The following is a 12,001-nucleotide window of genomic DNA, read 5'->3' as shown; positions in this document are numbered from 1 at the left end:
TGAGCCTGGGCTCATCCGAGAGATGGCTTCTGCCTCTCTGGAGCAAAGGAAATGCTCTTCTTGCTGTGGCTGCCAAGAAAGATCCCAAGATTTCCCCCCCTTGCAGCCAGGACCCCAAGGCTGAGCAGCTCCTGCTGCTCAGGGGCTAACGGGGAGCTCCCCTGGAAATCAGCTTTTTTTCACCCATTTATTTCTGAGAGGTGCGGGATCGCTTGAAAAATAGGAAACGTCGTCCTCTGCCCAACTGCTTAAATTTGGAGATTTCAGTTTGTTTTGGCTGGAGGTCTTTGCTGAGGATGGGAACATGATCCACTGTCACGTCCTTTCTCATCAGCTTGAGCACTTGGCTTGATTATGCTGCATAAACAACTTACCCCAAACTCAGCAGCTACTCCCTGTTCCAGATTTCTGAAATAGCCCTCGCTTCCTCTTCTGTCTGATGCTGTAATTTAACAGGGTAGCTTTTGGAAAGCTTTTAATGATCCTTTGTGCAGGCTCCCCCATGTCAAAGGCTGCCTTGTGGTTTACCATCCTGCATCCTCTGCTCCCAGCAGGTTTTCTTGGGACGTCCAGGCTTGGGGTGGTGGAGTAGTTTAGGGGTGAGCAGCATCTTCCATGCCTGCCCCATCTCTGGTGTGGTTGGAGAGAGGTTGGACATGGGGCTGGGGCAGGAGCTGCCCTTTGGCACCTGCATCCCGGTCCCCGTCCTGTATCCCAATCCCCATCCAGCATCCCAATCCCTATCCAGCATCCCGCTCTGTGCCCTACTGGAGACAGCAGCCCCAGGGAGATGTGAACCAGACGATGGCAGCCTGTGCTGGCCAGGTCAGCTCGGAGGCTGCATTAATTGTGGGAAGCAGCGCCGAGGCCGGAGGGCGCAGACGGAGGAGCTGGAGGCAGCGATTGATCTGTCTGCTGCGCTGCCCTGGAGCCCCGCATCGTGCTCGGGCACCCAGGCAGGCTCTGAGGGCGCTGGCTGGCTCTGCTCGAGGCTGGAGGTGCTGTGCCCACAGGGGGTGGCTGAGAGCACCCTGACGGCACCCAGCATTTTGGGAGGGGAGGCTGGAGCGAGGTGCTGGAGATGAACTACGTGGCTCAGCACCGAGCTCTGCTAACGCCCTCCCAGAGCCTCCCATGGAAATTGTGTTTTCAGCACCTCCCAAAGGATATGAAAATCAAACCAAGCCACCCTGCCTGCTGTTATTTTTCCCCCTCTTGCTTTATTTTTATTTTTAAAAAAGGAATCTGGGCGCTATTTCCATCTCTACAAAGCTTTGGCACAAGCCCTTGGGCCCAAACCTTCTCCAGCCTGCTCCATCCCCCTGGTGTCACGCAGGGAGCGATCCTCACCCCTTCCACATTCACAAGGGTGGCTCCGAGGGCAGCAAAGCTGCCATAAAATGGAAAACCTTGGGAAAAAGCTCACGTTAACACATCCCTGAAGTAACCGGAGCTGGCCCCACCACACAGGCACTAGGAAGGGCCTCTCTGCCACGGCGGATTAACTCGCGCTCCCTGGGTAGTGTTGCAGAGCGGGGTGGGTTTGGGGCAATCTGCTCCCAGCGGAGTTTCCCAAAGATGTTAAGGCCTGGCAGGGATTTGGGGAAAAGCAGCAGCTTTGCTCCCTGTTCTGGAAAGAGCACCTCCACCCCAGCAGCTGCCTGCGGCAGGGAGATGTTTCCCTGGGATGAGCTGTAGGAAGGTTGTGGGGTCCCTTATGGGGCCAGGCAATGGGGACAGCTTGCACAAAGCCCCCTGTGACCCCAACCTTGGCCAAGCCCTGTATGGGGAGCCCCGGTTCGTCCCGATCACCCCCTCTGCCTTCATTCGTCTCACCGAGCTCTGGGACAGGGGCAGCGTGCAGGAGGTGACCCTACTGCGCAAGGGATGCCACTACCGAACCACTACAACCAGGACCCCAAATATCCCCCTCCTGCAGCCCCAATCCCTGCCCAGCCCTCTGGCAAGCAGCGTTTGGAACAGCTACAATCTCAATATTTATTAACCCTCGTAAAACCTCCACTCGAAGCCCCCAGGGAGCAACGCTGCTGCAGCGCAGACTTCCGAGCCCCTACCCGGGGCTGTAGCCCCCCACCGGGGAGGTTTGCATGGGGGACGTCGGGAGCAGGGTGGGGGACAGCTTCTATTAGGGAAAAAAAAAAAAAAAAATCCCTCCAGTCTTTTTCGGCTTTTATTATTTACTTAGCAGCTCGTGTTTAAAGCTCTTTACTGTCTGCGTAAAGGCGCCGGGGCAGGCGGCCGCGAGCATCGCGCTGCTTTTATGGCACGTCTGCTCCCACAAACCAAAAGGGATTTCAGCGGGGAGCGCTCAGCCTCAGCCTCTCCTTGCCTAAAATCCCACGCGAGGAGGTGCGGCCGTCCCAAAGCTGCTCGGGGCCAGGGCCGAGGCTCGGCTCAGTGCCGCTGTCCAGGCGCTGGGGACCCACCTTTGCTCCCGGCGGGGTGCCAACTGAATTTTCGTCTGCACACCTGAATTTTGGCAGCCGAACCCCCACAGCAGTGCCTTCCCCCGGCTCCAGCAGGGAAGGCAGCGCTCCCTCGGTGAGGCTGTAAAAAACTCCCATTAAATCCTGCTGCCGCTCTAAAAATGAAAGCCCGCGAGCGCGGAGAGAAGAGGGGCACCTTCGAGTTTTGGAGAGCACTTTGGTCCCCAGAAAACCCACCCGGAGCATCCCTGCGGTGCCTGACCCTCCTGGCAGGATGCTGTCCCCGGGGCTTTGGCCGTTCGGTGCCACCCCTTTATTTTTTATGGACCCCTGTGGAGCGGGGCTCAGCCTCCTTCCCACCAGACCTGGGAAAAGACTCGAAAAGAAGGCTCAGCTTTGGGACAGGGGGAGAGCAGAGGTCCCAGCGATCAGTCTGTTTAACCGGCAGAGGCCACGAGGTTTAATTGAATTAAATGATTTAAGGATTTCCCCTCGGCCGCAGGGGCGGTGCCTGGTGCTGGACGGCTGTGACCGCATCCTGCCTTTGGCGCAAGGTGCTCGGGGAGGGGGTTTCTGCTCCTCCCTGTCCTGCCACCCATCCCGAGCACCTTCCTGGAGAATTCACCCTTCAGCCGAGCGTTAAAAAAATGCTTTCCCCTCTCCTGCTTCTTTTGCAAACGGAGCCCAGGCTGTCCGGATTTCTGCGGGGCGCAGGCTCTGCTCCCTGCCCGCCGAGGCTCCTCTCAGCCCCGGGACCACATGCGAAGGGCTTCGCGCCCCCCAGCCCCTCTCATTTGCTCTGCCATTAGCCCGGCAGATTGCTCAATTAGCAACAATTGGAAAACCGAGCTCTGGCCCTAACGCAGAGCCCCGGGCTGGGCTAATCGCTGCGTAATAAACCCCAGCCGCGGCTGGCTCCCCTGCGCCCCTGCTCTCCTTCTTGGCTGAGGATTTTTTTTAATATATGTTTTTTTTTTTGTCTGTGGGTGTGTGAGCTGCTTCTGGAGCCAACCTGGGGAGCTGCACCCCAAAATGCCTCTGCTGGGGGCTGCACATCAGCTGAGCCCCCCCCCCTCCCAACCGGGGGTCCCGGTGCCGGAGCATTCAAGCAGCGCATCCCGAGCGTGTCCCAAATGTCGCAGCCTCCCCTCGTCGTGGTCCTGAGCTCTGATTCCAGCGGGGACGTGGTCTCCAGCCCCTGTCTCTGGAGGAGCTGACGGACCTGAGCTCTTTTGAGGCCCCCAGAGGGCTCCGGCTCCCTTTGCTCCATCCCCTGGGACCCATTCAGCCCTGGAAAGTCTGGCTCCAATAAACTTCAAAGCCTCCTCCATGCGCAGCCATTAGCCAAAGTGTTTTTTCATCTCCGTTTCATGCTCGGACTCATTATTGCTGCTCGCTGCTGCTGAGGCTCCCCCAGAGCAGCTGCTGAGGGGCCGTGTGGGGCAGGGCTGGGGGGTGCAGGGGCACCCCCACCTTGCCTGGGGCACGTTTTGCTGCAGAACGGGCAATTCTGATGATTTTCAGCTCTGCCTGGGGCAAAGCAAAGGCTGGGGACAGGGCAGGATGTGTCCTCCCTCTGTGCAGCCAGATCTGGGGGACAGCAAGGAGTTATCCCACAGATGAGCGTGCTGAAGGGTGCCAAGGGGGGGTCGCCTTCTCCGGAGCCCCCCCCAGGGCTGGATCCCCAGGGCTGTGTGGGTCTCGAGGACCTGAATTTTGCCGTGGGGCTGGCAGCGAAGGACGGAGCCGGGGGCTGCCCAGCGGATGTCCCCCCAGCCCCACAGCGCCCGGCCCCGGCAGACAAAGAGCCTTTTAGACGGCTCAGCCGACCGGCTCGCAGGAGGCAGGGATAAAAATGCTCATAATTGGCTTTCTCAGCATCTTTCGCTCGCTGCTCTGTGATCTGGCTGAGTGCAGACGAGTTAAAGCTGGATTCGCGCAGCCCCCGAGCTGCCTCTTCCCCGGTATCCGCGAATTAAACCTAATGCGTGTCAGCGGGGAATTTGGGGGATCAATTGGCAGACAATTAGGGCGCGTTGAGATTTGGGTGTAGGGAGGAAGAGGCAGCAGAAAGGTTTCATCTCGGAGAGGTCCCGGCGGTTCAGCGATGCCAGGGAATGAAGATGCTGGGATTGAGCCACGGGGGGAGTAATACCCGGGGACCGATGGAAATGCATTTGGCAGAGAAAGCCCCGGCCCTTTCAGAAGCTCGAGGAGTTAAAAGGGAGGGCTGCAGGCGACGGTGCTGAGCCAGAGCTCCCGTGGCCCCTCGCAGCCCCACGGCAGCTGCCGAAATTCTCCCCTTGGCTCAGCCGGGCTGAGCTGTGGGGCCGGGGTTGGGGCCGGTCGTGCCGAGAGCCAGGAGCAAAAGCTGGGGGGGAGGCTGAAACTTTCGGGGTTTGCAGCACCGGGGAGTCTCAGCCTCAAAATATCCCCAAAATATCCTCAAAAACACCCCCAAAATGCCTTCTACTGCACGTTGCCGTGTTGGCCACTGGCACGGCGAACCCCAGAAGCTGCCGGGGGTCCCCCAGAAGGGTCACAACCCCCCCCTTCGATGTGGGTCACGCTGCCAGCACGGGGCCTCGCTGCCTTTTGGGGTCCGGGCGGTGACTCAGGGTCCCATCGCTGCCTTTCCCGGGGAGGGGGGCGCTGGGTGAAGGGGCCCTGCGGTTTCTCCCCCCCTCCAGGCTCCCGCCACCAGCCAGGGCCGGGCTGTGCCCGCAGGACAAAGGGAGCCCCGGGCTGCCTGACCCCGGCCAACATTTTGGGGCCGTCGCTTTTCACGGCAGCCCGAGCTTCCACAAAGCCCCGGATTGTTTCCTCCGGCGCTCCGCGAGCCCCCGAGAGCGTTTCTGCCTTCTGCAAAGGGGGGAGGAAAGGGGGAGGGAGGTTTTATCTTATTTTATTTTTTTTTTAATTTTTTTTTTCAGGGAGCTGCTCTGTCCAGCGACAGGGACTGTCCTTGTGCCCGTCACCTCCTGGCTGCCCTTCGTGGCCGGCTCGTCGCTCGCCCCCATCGCCCGGCACGGATCAGTCCCCTGGGGAGGGGGGTGCTGTGCCTGGGACCCTTTCTCCCGGGGGGACACGGGGCCGGGTGGCTGTCCCCAAGGCTGGGATTAACGGGCTCCGTAAGCCACGGATGTGCTGGGCGTAACATTTTGGGGGGGGTTCCAGCGCTGCACCCCCTGCCTTGCCCCTCTCGTGCGGGCACAGAGGGACACCGGGGATGAAGTGCCACTGGCAGGGATGGGGGACAGCGCCAGGGAATGGGGCAGAAGCCACACGCAAACATCGCCGCGGCCCCGGGAGCCGATCGATGCGGCAGCTCGGAATAGCCCAGCAGGGCTGGGGAAGCATCCGTCGGGGTCACGCAGACAAGAGCAAGCACCTGGGACTAATTGCACTAAATAAATGAGCAATTAAGGGTATTACAGGAAGACTAAAACAGCCCAGACCTCTCCCTGACCCCCCTCGCAGTTCCCCTGGAAACAGCCGCCCGGCCGGCGGGGCTGAGCTGCTCTGCCCGGCTGTTTGCAGCGGGATGGGGGCTTCGTGCCCCCCCCCCCACTGGATGGGACCTGCTCCCAGGGCCGTGGGGCATAGCTGGGGGAGCAGCTGCTGGCGGCAAGGTGAGACTCAGGGGCTATGGTCCGAGGGGATGGATGCAGCGGGAGAGGGCAGGATTTGTCCCGGCGCAGGGTGTGCTGAGCCCAGCCCATCCTCATCTGGGCTGGGGACGGAGATGGGGCTGGTGGGACGAGGTGGTCCCGGTCCAGAAACACCAGGTTGGAGCGAGAGCATCTCCCCACGTTGCTCCAGGCTGTGGAGGGGTCATTTCACCCCCCTGAGAACACCCCAGTGTCAGGGACCCTCACCAAAGCCCGGTCGCGTCCCGCCCAAATGGAAATTTTCCTCTTTTATTTTTGCTTTAAATGGGCTGGGGACTGCTCCTTCCCTTCCAGCACATTCAGGTAACAGCGCAGAAACCCTGCGCCTCCCTAGCAAAGCGGCTCCCACCAACCTAAAAAAGGGTCCTAGGGCTTCCCCCAGCCTCCACCAAGCCTTTTCCCAGCCTTGCCAGCCCAGGCTGGCTCCTTCCAGCGCTTCCTGCAACGTTTGGGCTCAGATGGAAATGCTTTTAGAGCCCCTCCGCGATAGGGAGCTGGGCTGAGTGCAGCTGGCAATAAATATAACATGAACGGCAGCGGCACAGCCATCGATCGCCCGCGGCGGGTGCTGCCTTTCGGGTGGGTGCAGCCTCGGGGGAGCCCCAGCTGAACGGGGGAAGTGTCAAAAAAGGGAGGGGGGAAAGAGCAGGCAGAGCCCACCGCGGGCTGGGGTCGGGCTGGGGTCTGCGGGACCCCCCCCCAAAGCCAGCGGGGTGAGAAAAGGATGAGGATCCTCGGCAGAGGATGCTCCTGCAGCTCAAAGCATGAGAATCTGCGGGGGGGGCACGGCTGTGCCAGGCTTTGGCGAGAGGAACCCCCTCCCCAGCTGCTCCCCAGCATGTGATAAGGAATTAATGAGCAGTTAATGAGCTGACGAGGAGGAGAGTCCAGCCCTGGTAGATCTCGTGGCTGTTCTGCTGGGGCTCTAAGGTGGGCGGTGTGATGGGGGGGGCCTGGGGGAGCTCATTTTGGGGTTTTGTGAGGCTCTGAGCATCACAAAGGGCTTTGTTTCCTGCGATGCTGCCGATCCTTATCAGCAGGGGATAAAGGAACCGAGGCTGGAGAGGGGCCGAGGCTTCAGGTCCGTGCTGGAGCAGGCTGGGTGCTGGGGGGCTGCCTTCCAGGGTGGGTTTGTCCTGCCCACCCCCGTTCTCCAGAGCCCCCTTTGCCCCCCGGGCAGGCTCAGGCAGCAGCCAAATCGCCGGGAAGGAAATAAAAAGGCATCCAATTAAAAAGCTGGTAGCCGCAACGAGAAAGGGTCAGTGGTTCAATGCTAATGCAAGCAGATTTTGTTATGATTCATTAAGTCATTAACTCCCTTTTAATTGGAGCTCCTTTATGGAGCCGGCGTTTTACCTTTGCAGGGAAAAGGGGAAGTGAGGAGTGGAGAGAACTGCCCTGGGCTGCTGGGGAGCCCAAATCCCTGTGCTGGAGGCTCAGGATCACTCTGAGCCCCCGTGTTTTGGTGTTGGGGACCTCAAGGGACCCTGAAACGTGTGGGGCAGACGTTTGTGCACGTGAGAAACCCCTAAATAAAAGGGGTCTGTGGGTGGGATTGATCCTAGCAGGTGTTTGCCTCTGTTCCTTTCCTCCTTTAACTCTGTTAAGTGGCCGTAAACCGAGTAAAGGGATGAGGAAGGGGTTGGGGAGCAGCTGGAGGATGCGGGGTGCGTAAAGTTTTGGGGTTTGGGGTGCCGAGCTCTTCCCAGCCCCAGCCTCCTCGGGCTGCCGGCTGGCAATTCCCAGCCACCACGGCCTCGCTGGGAGCGAAGCGGGGGATTAATGCGGCTGCTTTCAGCTGCCTGCTCTCTGCCAGCGAGGAGAAAACTTTGTTAAGCGGCGATAAGCATCGGGGAGCAGCAGCCAGGCCAGCAGAGCCAGCCTGGCCCCAGTGCCCGCGGCCCTGCCGGGCTCTGGGAAGCCCAGCGCGGGTGGCTTCACCCCAAAGCAGCCCCCTCTGGGATTAGGGATAATCTCTGTTTTCTCCAAACCCTCCAGGATTTTCCAGCCTCCGACCCTGCCCGTGGGCCAGCGCTTCTCAGTGCGGCTGCGCCAGCCCTGGGGGGGCTTTGTTTCCCCAGGGTGAGTCAGGTAAAGTTGTCCGAATGAAAGACAGGCTCAATTTTAAAGCAGATTAATTAAACTGCATTAAGGCTCTGTGTGGACAGAGTTCAGAATGAAAACAGCCTTTAACTCGATTTCTCTGACTTGCAAATTGTGGCAGGGAAGTCAGCTGAAATCACATTAAGGCCGTTTCCACTCTGAACCGTGTCCTCACAGGGGTTTAATGTAGTTTAACTAATTTGATTTAAATGCTCATTGAGATTAACTGGGTTATGTGCCCCTGCGTGGGGCTCAGATCTGCTCAGGCGCGGGTCCGGGCAGGCGGGAATGCGGTAGCAGCTTGAGCCCTGTCCTGTTGTGTGCAAACCAAAACCACATTTTAGGGCGGAAAAATCTAATTTCTGCTGCAAGCAATTCTCTCATTTGGAGGCATGAAGCAAAAAAAAAACCCTCATCTGTGGAAACAGAGGTGGTTCAGGGAGTGCATTATTCATTAAAAACAATGCAAGGGGAGGGTTTTTTTTTATATATATAATATTTTTGTGTACAAATGATCTCTGCTCAATGGTTTCCAACTCAGGCAGGACCCGTGGCAGCCTCTGCCACCTGCCTTCGAAGCCTTGCACCGGGATTGCACATCCCTGGGGGTCACCGGCCAAGAAGCGCTCAAATTCTCCGGCGTTTGCAGATCTCATGCCGCAAATTTTTTTCTGGGAGCGCTCAGGGCAGAGCTGGCCCAGCTTTGGAGGCTGCACAAGAGGAGGCTTTTTGTTCCCCAGCCTCGCCGCGGCGGCCAGGGCTGGCGAGGGCCGCCCGGCCCAGGCCACGTCGCCCGAGGACAATGAGCTGCTTCTTGAAGGCCAGCCTGGCGTTTTAGCCTGCTGAGGGTTTGCCCTGGGGGAGGAATGTCCCCCCCCAAAACACAGCAGACGGCTGCAGCAGCGCTGAAGACTCAATGAGGGTCGCAGCTCGCAGCCTCGGGAAAGGCAGACGCTGCCTTTGCTGCGTGTTAGAGGGCTCAAGCTCCGTGCTGCTGCAGGGTGAACCTCGGTGGCCTTGTTCACATCGACCCCTGGGGCACATGGAGGTGTCAAACGCTTCTGGCTGCTTTTCTGGCAGCCAGCAGGAGGGTCCGGGGGGGCTTAACGCAGCTGTTGTGTGTTGCGATGACTATCGGATCCTGCCTTGCACTGCTGGTGGCTCAGGGCTGATGATATTGGGTGTTTTTTTTTTTTTTTTTTTTTTTTTTTTTTTTTTTTTTACAGGCTGGATTTTTTTTTTTTTTTTTTTCTTCAATGACCATGGATTTTCCCTCTGAGTTGCCCCGGGCTCGTTGGTGGCTACTGGATGGCAGGCAGTGCAGCCAAGCTGGGGATTGCAGCTTAAAAAGACGTGGGTGACCATGTAGCTTTAACCTTCCTAAATACAGAGCCTCCGTGCCAGCTTCAGCAGTGTGATTCCTTTTCCCCAGCCAGGTCAACAAGGGAATTTGAACCTCACCCCCCCCAAATTTCCTCATTTTGAGGCTGGATTGGGGGGTTCTGCTTTGACTGTGGGAGATGAGCTGTGTCCCCCGTGCCACAAAGCAGCGTGTCAGTTGGTGCCGCTGGTGTCAGCTCTGTCTGAATCACCCTCGGGCAATTTTCTATACAAAGGGCCCATTTTCCTCTGGTTTTGCCCTGGTGGAAAGGGGCTGTGCCGCCAAGCCTTCGCCCCTCTGGGTGTCACTGGCTCCAAGACTGTGGCTGCAGGGGGAGGAGACTGCTGTGCTCCCCAGGAGGCCGGGGTCCACCACATGGGATCTTGTGGATCCCCCAGTGGGTTCTGGATGGCCCCGTTGTGATTTTAAGGCTTGGGGAGGACCTTGAGGATTATCATTGCTGGCTGATAAAACAGCATCTGGAGGCTCCAGTGTTGTGATTTGTGGTGTGGCAGTCTGAGCTCAGCGGTGCCTGGGGCTGGATCTGGCCCTTGACCACCAAAACACCATTTCCACGAGCTATCTTCCCTCTCTGCATTAATGGGAAACAATTGTGCTGCATGGCGAGGGAAAGGGAAACTGCAGCAGCGAATGCTCCCGTGATGGTAGTTGTGAAATGTGAAGTGTGGGGCCATCCTGGCCAGGGGGATACAAATCCCTGGTCATCATGTCAATCATCGCGCTCAGGATTTATGGACTTGTGCCCTGCGTGAACCCCTGGTTGTAGGGGTAGAGATCTCTTGGTGTTTATAGCCCCATCTTTGTCACCAATTAGGATGTTGTTATTGGATTAGATGCAGCAAGATAAGAAGCCTCCTGGGGAGGCCGAGGCAGTTGGTGAGGGATCCACCCGGGGAGCAATGTGGCCACCACCGAGCGCCTCCAGCTCATCCTTCCCCTCTCTGGCATCCATTTTGCAGGGCACCCCTCAAACCACTGCACATGGGAAGGGGCCAACGATGCCTCAGTGTCCCTGATTCGGTAATGCGAAGGGAACTTTGTCCAGCAAAGGACAAAAAATGTGTCCCTGGCTCTCTTGCAGGCTGTGTGCATGTGCCCAGAGATGGGGGTGTTGGGGATGTGGGGCCATTTTGGGGTGCCTTGGCCATTTTGGGGGACTTGGACCCCTCGCTGGGTATGGACCAGCCCATTTTCCCCTCGCAGTAGGGAACCCCTGAGGATAGCAGGGGCGCTGTCCCCACAGGAGAAAAAAAATATAATGATAATAATATAGAAATAACAATAAATAAATAAAAAACTACAATTCCCAGCATGCAACGGGGCGCAGCATGGCGGCCCAAAACTACACATCCCAGCGTGCCACGCGGCCCAACATGGCCGACAGCAAGCCCCTCGCCAGACTACATATCCCAGCGTGCCGCGCGGCCCAGCAAGGCGGACCGCACCCTCTCTTCCCCACGTACTACATTTCCCGGCATGCTGCGGTGCGCCCCGAGCATGCGCAGTGGGCCCGGGGCGGCGGGGCCGCCGCCTGCCTCAGCCTGCGGCGGGCAGCAGGGGGCAGGCGGCGCCCGCCTGGAGCCTCCCGGGGCACCCGGGGGCCGGGAGCCGCTGGCAAAACGCTTTTGTCGCCGTCTGTGGGAAGTGGCAGCACCTAAGGCCCGTTTTATGCCAGTTCTGGCCGTGCAGAGAGTCATTGCTGGGGATCTGAGTACCCCAGAGTAGTACTTTTAGTGTACAGAAGCAGATTTCGGCGTGTGTAAAGCGCTCGAGTTGGTGTTGGGGGCAAAAAAAAACCACACCAAGCAAACCCTGACCTGTGCAAAATAGCAGTGTGAACGTGGGCAGGAGATTAAAAACAGTCAGTAGTGATTTATCCAAGCTACATGCATCTTCTTTTCCTCCGCCTCAGTCACACAGCACACGTTGCATTGCTGGGGCTGCAGGATTTCCCCCCTAATTTGATCAAATTCTGTCCATGTAGCCAGGGCAGAATTGTGTGTTTCTGTCACGGAGGGTTCTGTGAGTGATAAGTGCCCTGTAGCTGCAGAATGTCATATACAAACCAAGGTGTGGTTGTGCTCACTCACGACCCGCTGGAAGGAAGCTGATCGCTTTCACGGGTTAAGACAGGCAGCAGGATATCTGGAGAGAACTGTGATTATCCTGGAGGAAATTTAAGAAAATCAAATTCTAGTTCTCACTGTTTTGTGACATCCAGTAAGGCAAATGGTTTCCATTATGCAAGATTTGTTTTAAAGCCAGAAGAGTCTTTTTCCCTCTTATTTGGGACAGTCACCTAGAAAATGCTGTATGTCACTTTAAAGAAATAGTGAATACCAAAAGCTGTTGTGTAAATCTTCGCTGACATCTTTTTG

This window comes from Anas platyrhynchos, chromosome 28 (assembly GCF_047663525.1).
Source record: "Anas platyrhynchos isolate ZD024472 breed Pekin duck chromosome 28, IASCAAS_PekinDuck_T2T, whole genome shotgun sequence".
Classification (NCBI taxonomy): Eukaryota; Metazoa; Chordata; class Aves; order Anseriformes; family Anatidae; genus Anas; species Anas platyrhynchos.
The sequence above is the reverse complement of the archived record's forward strand: the minus strand, read 5'-3'. Positions refer to the sequence as shown.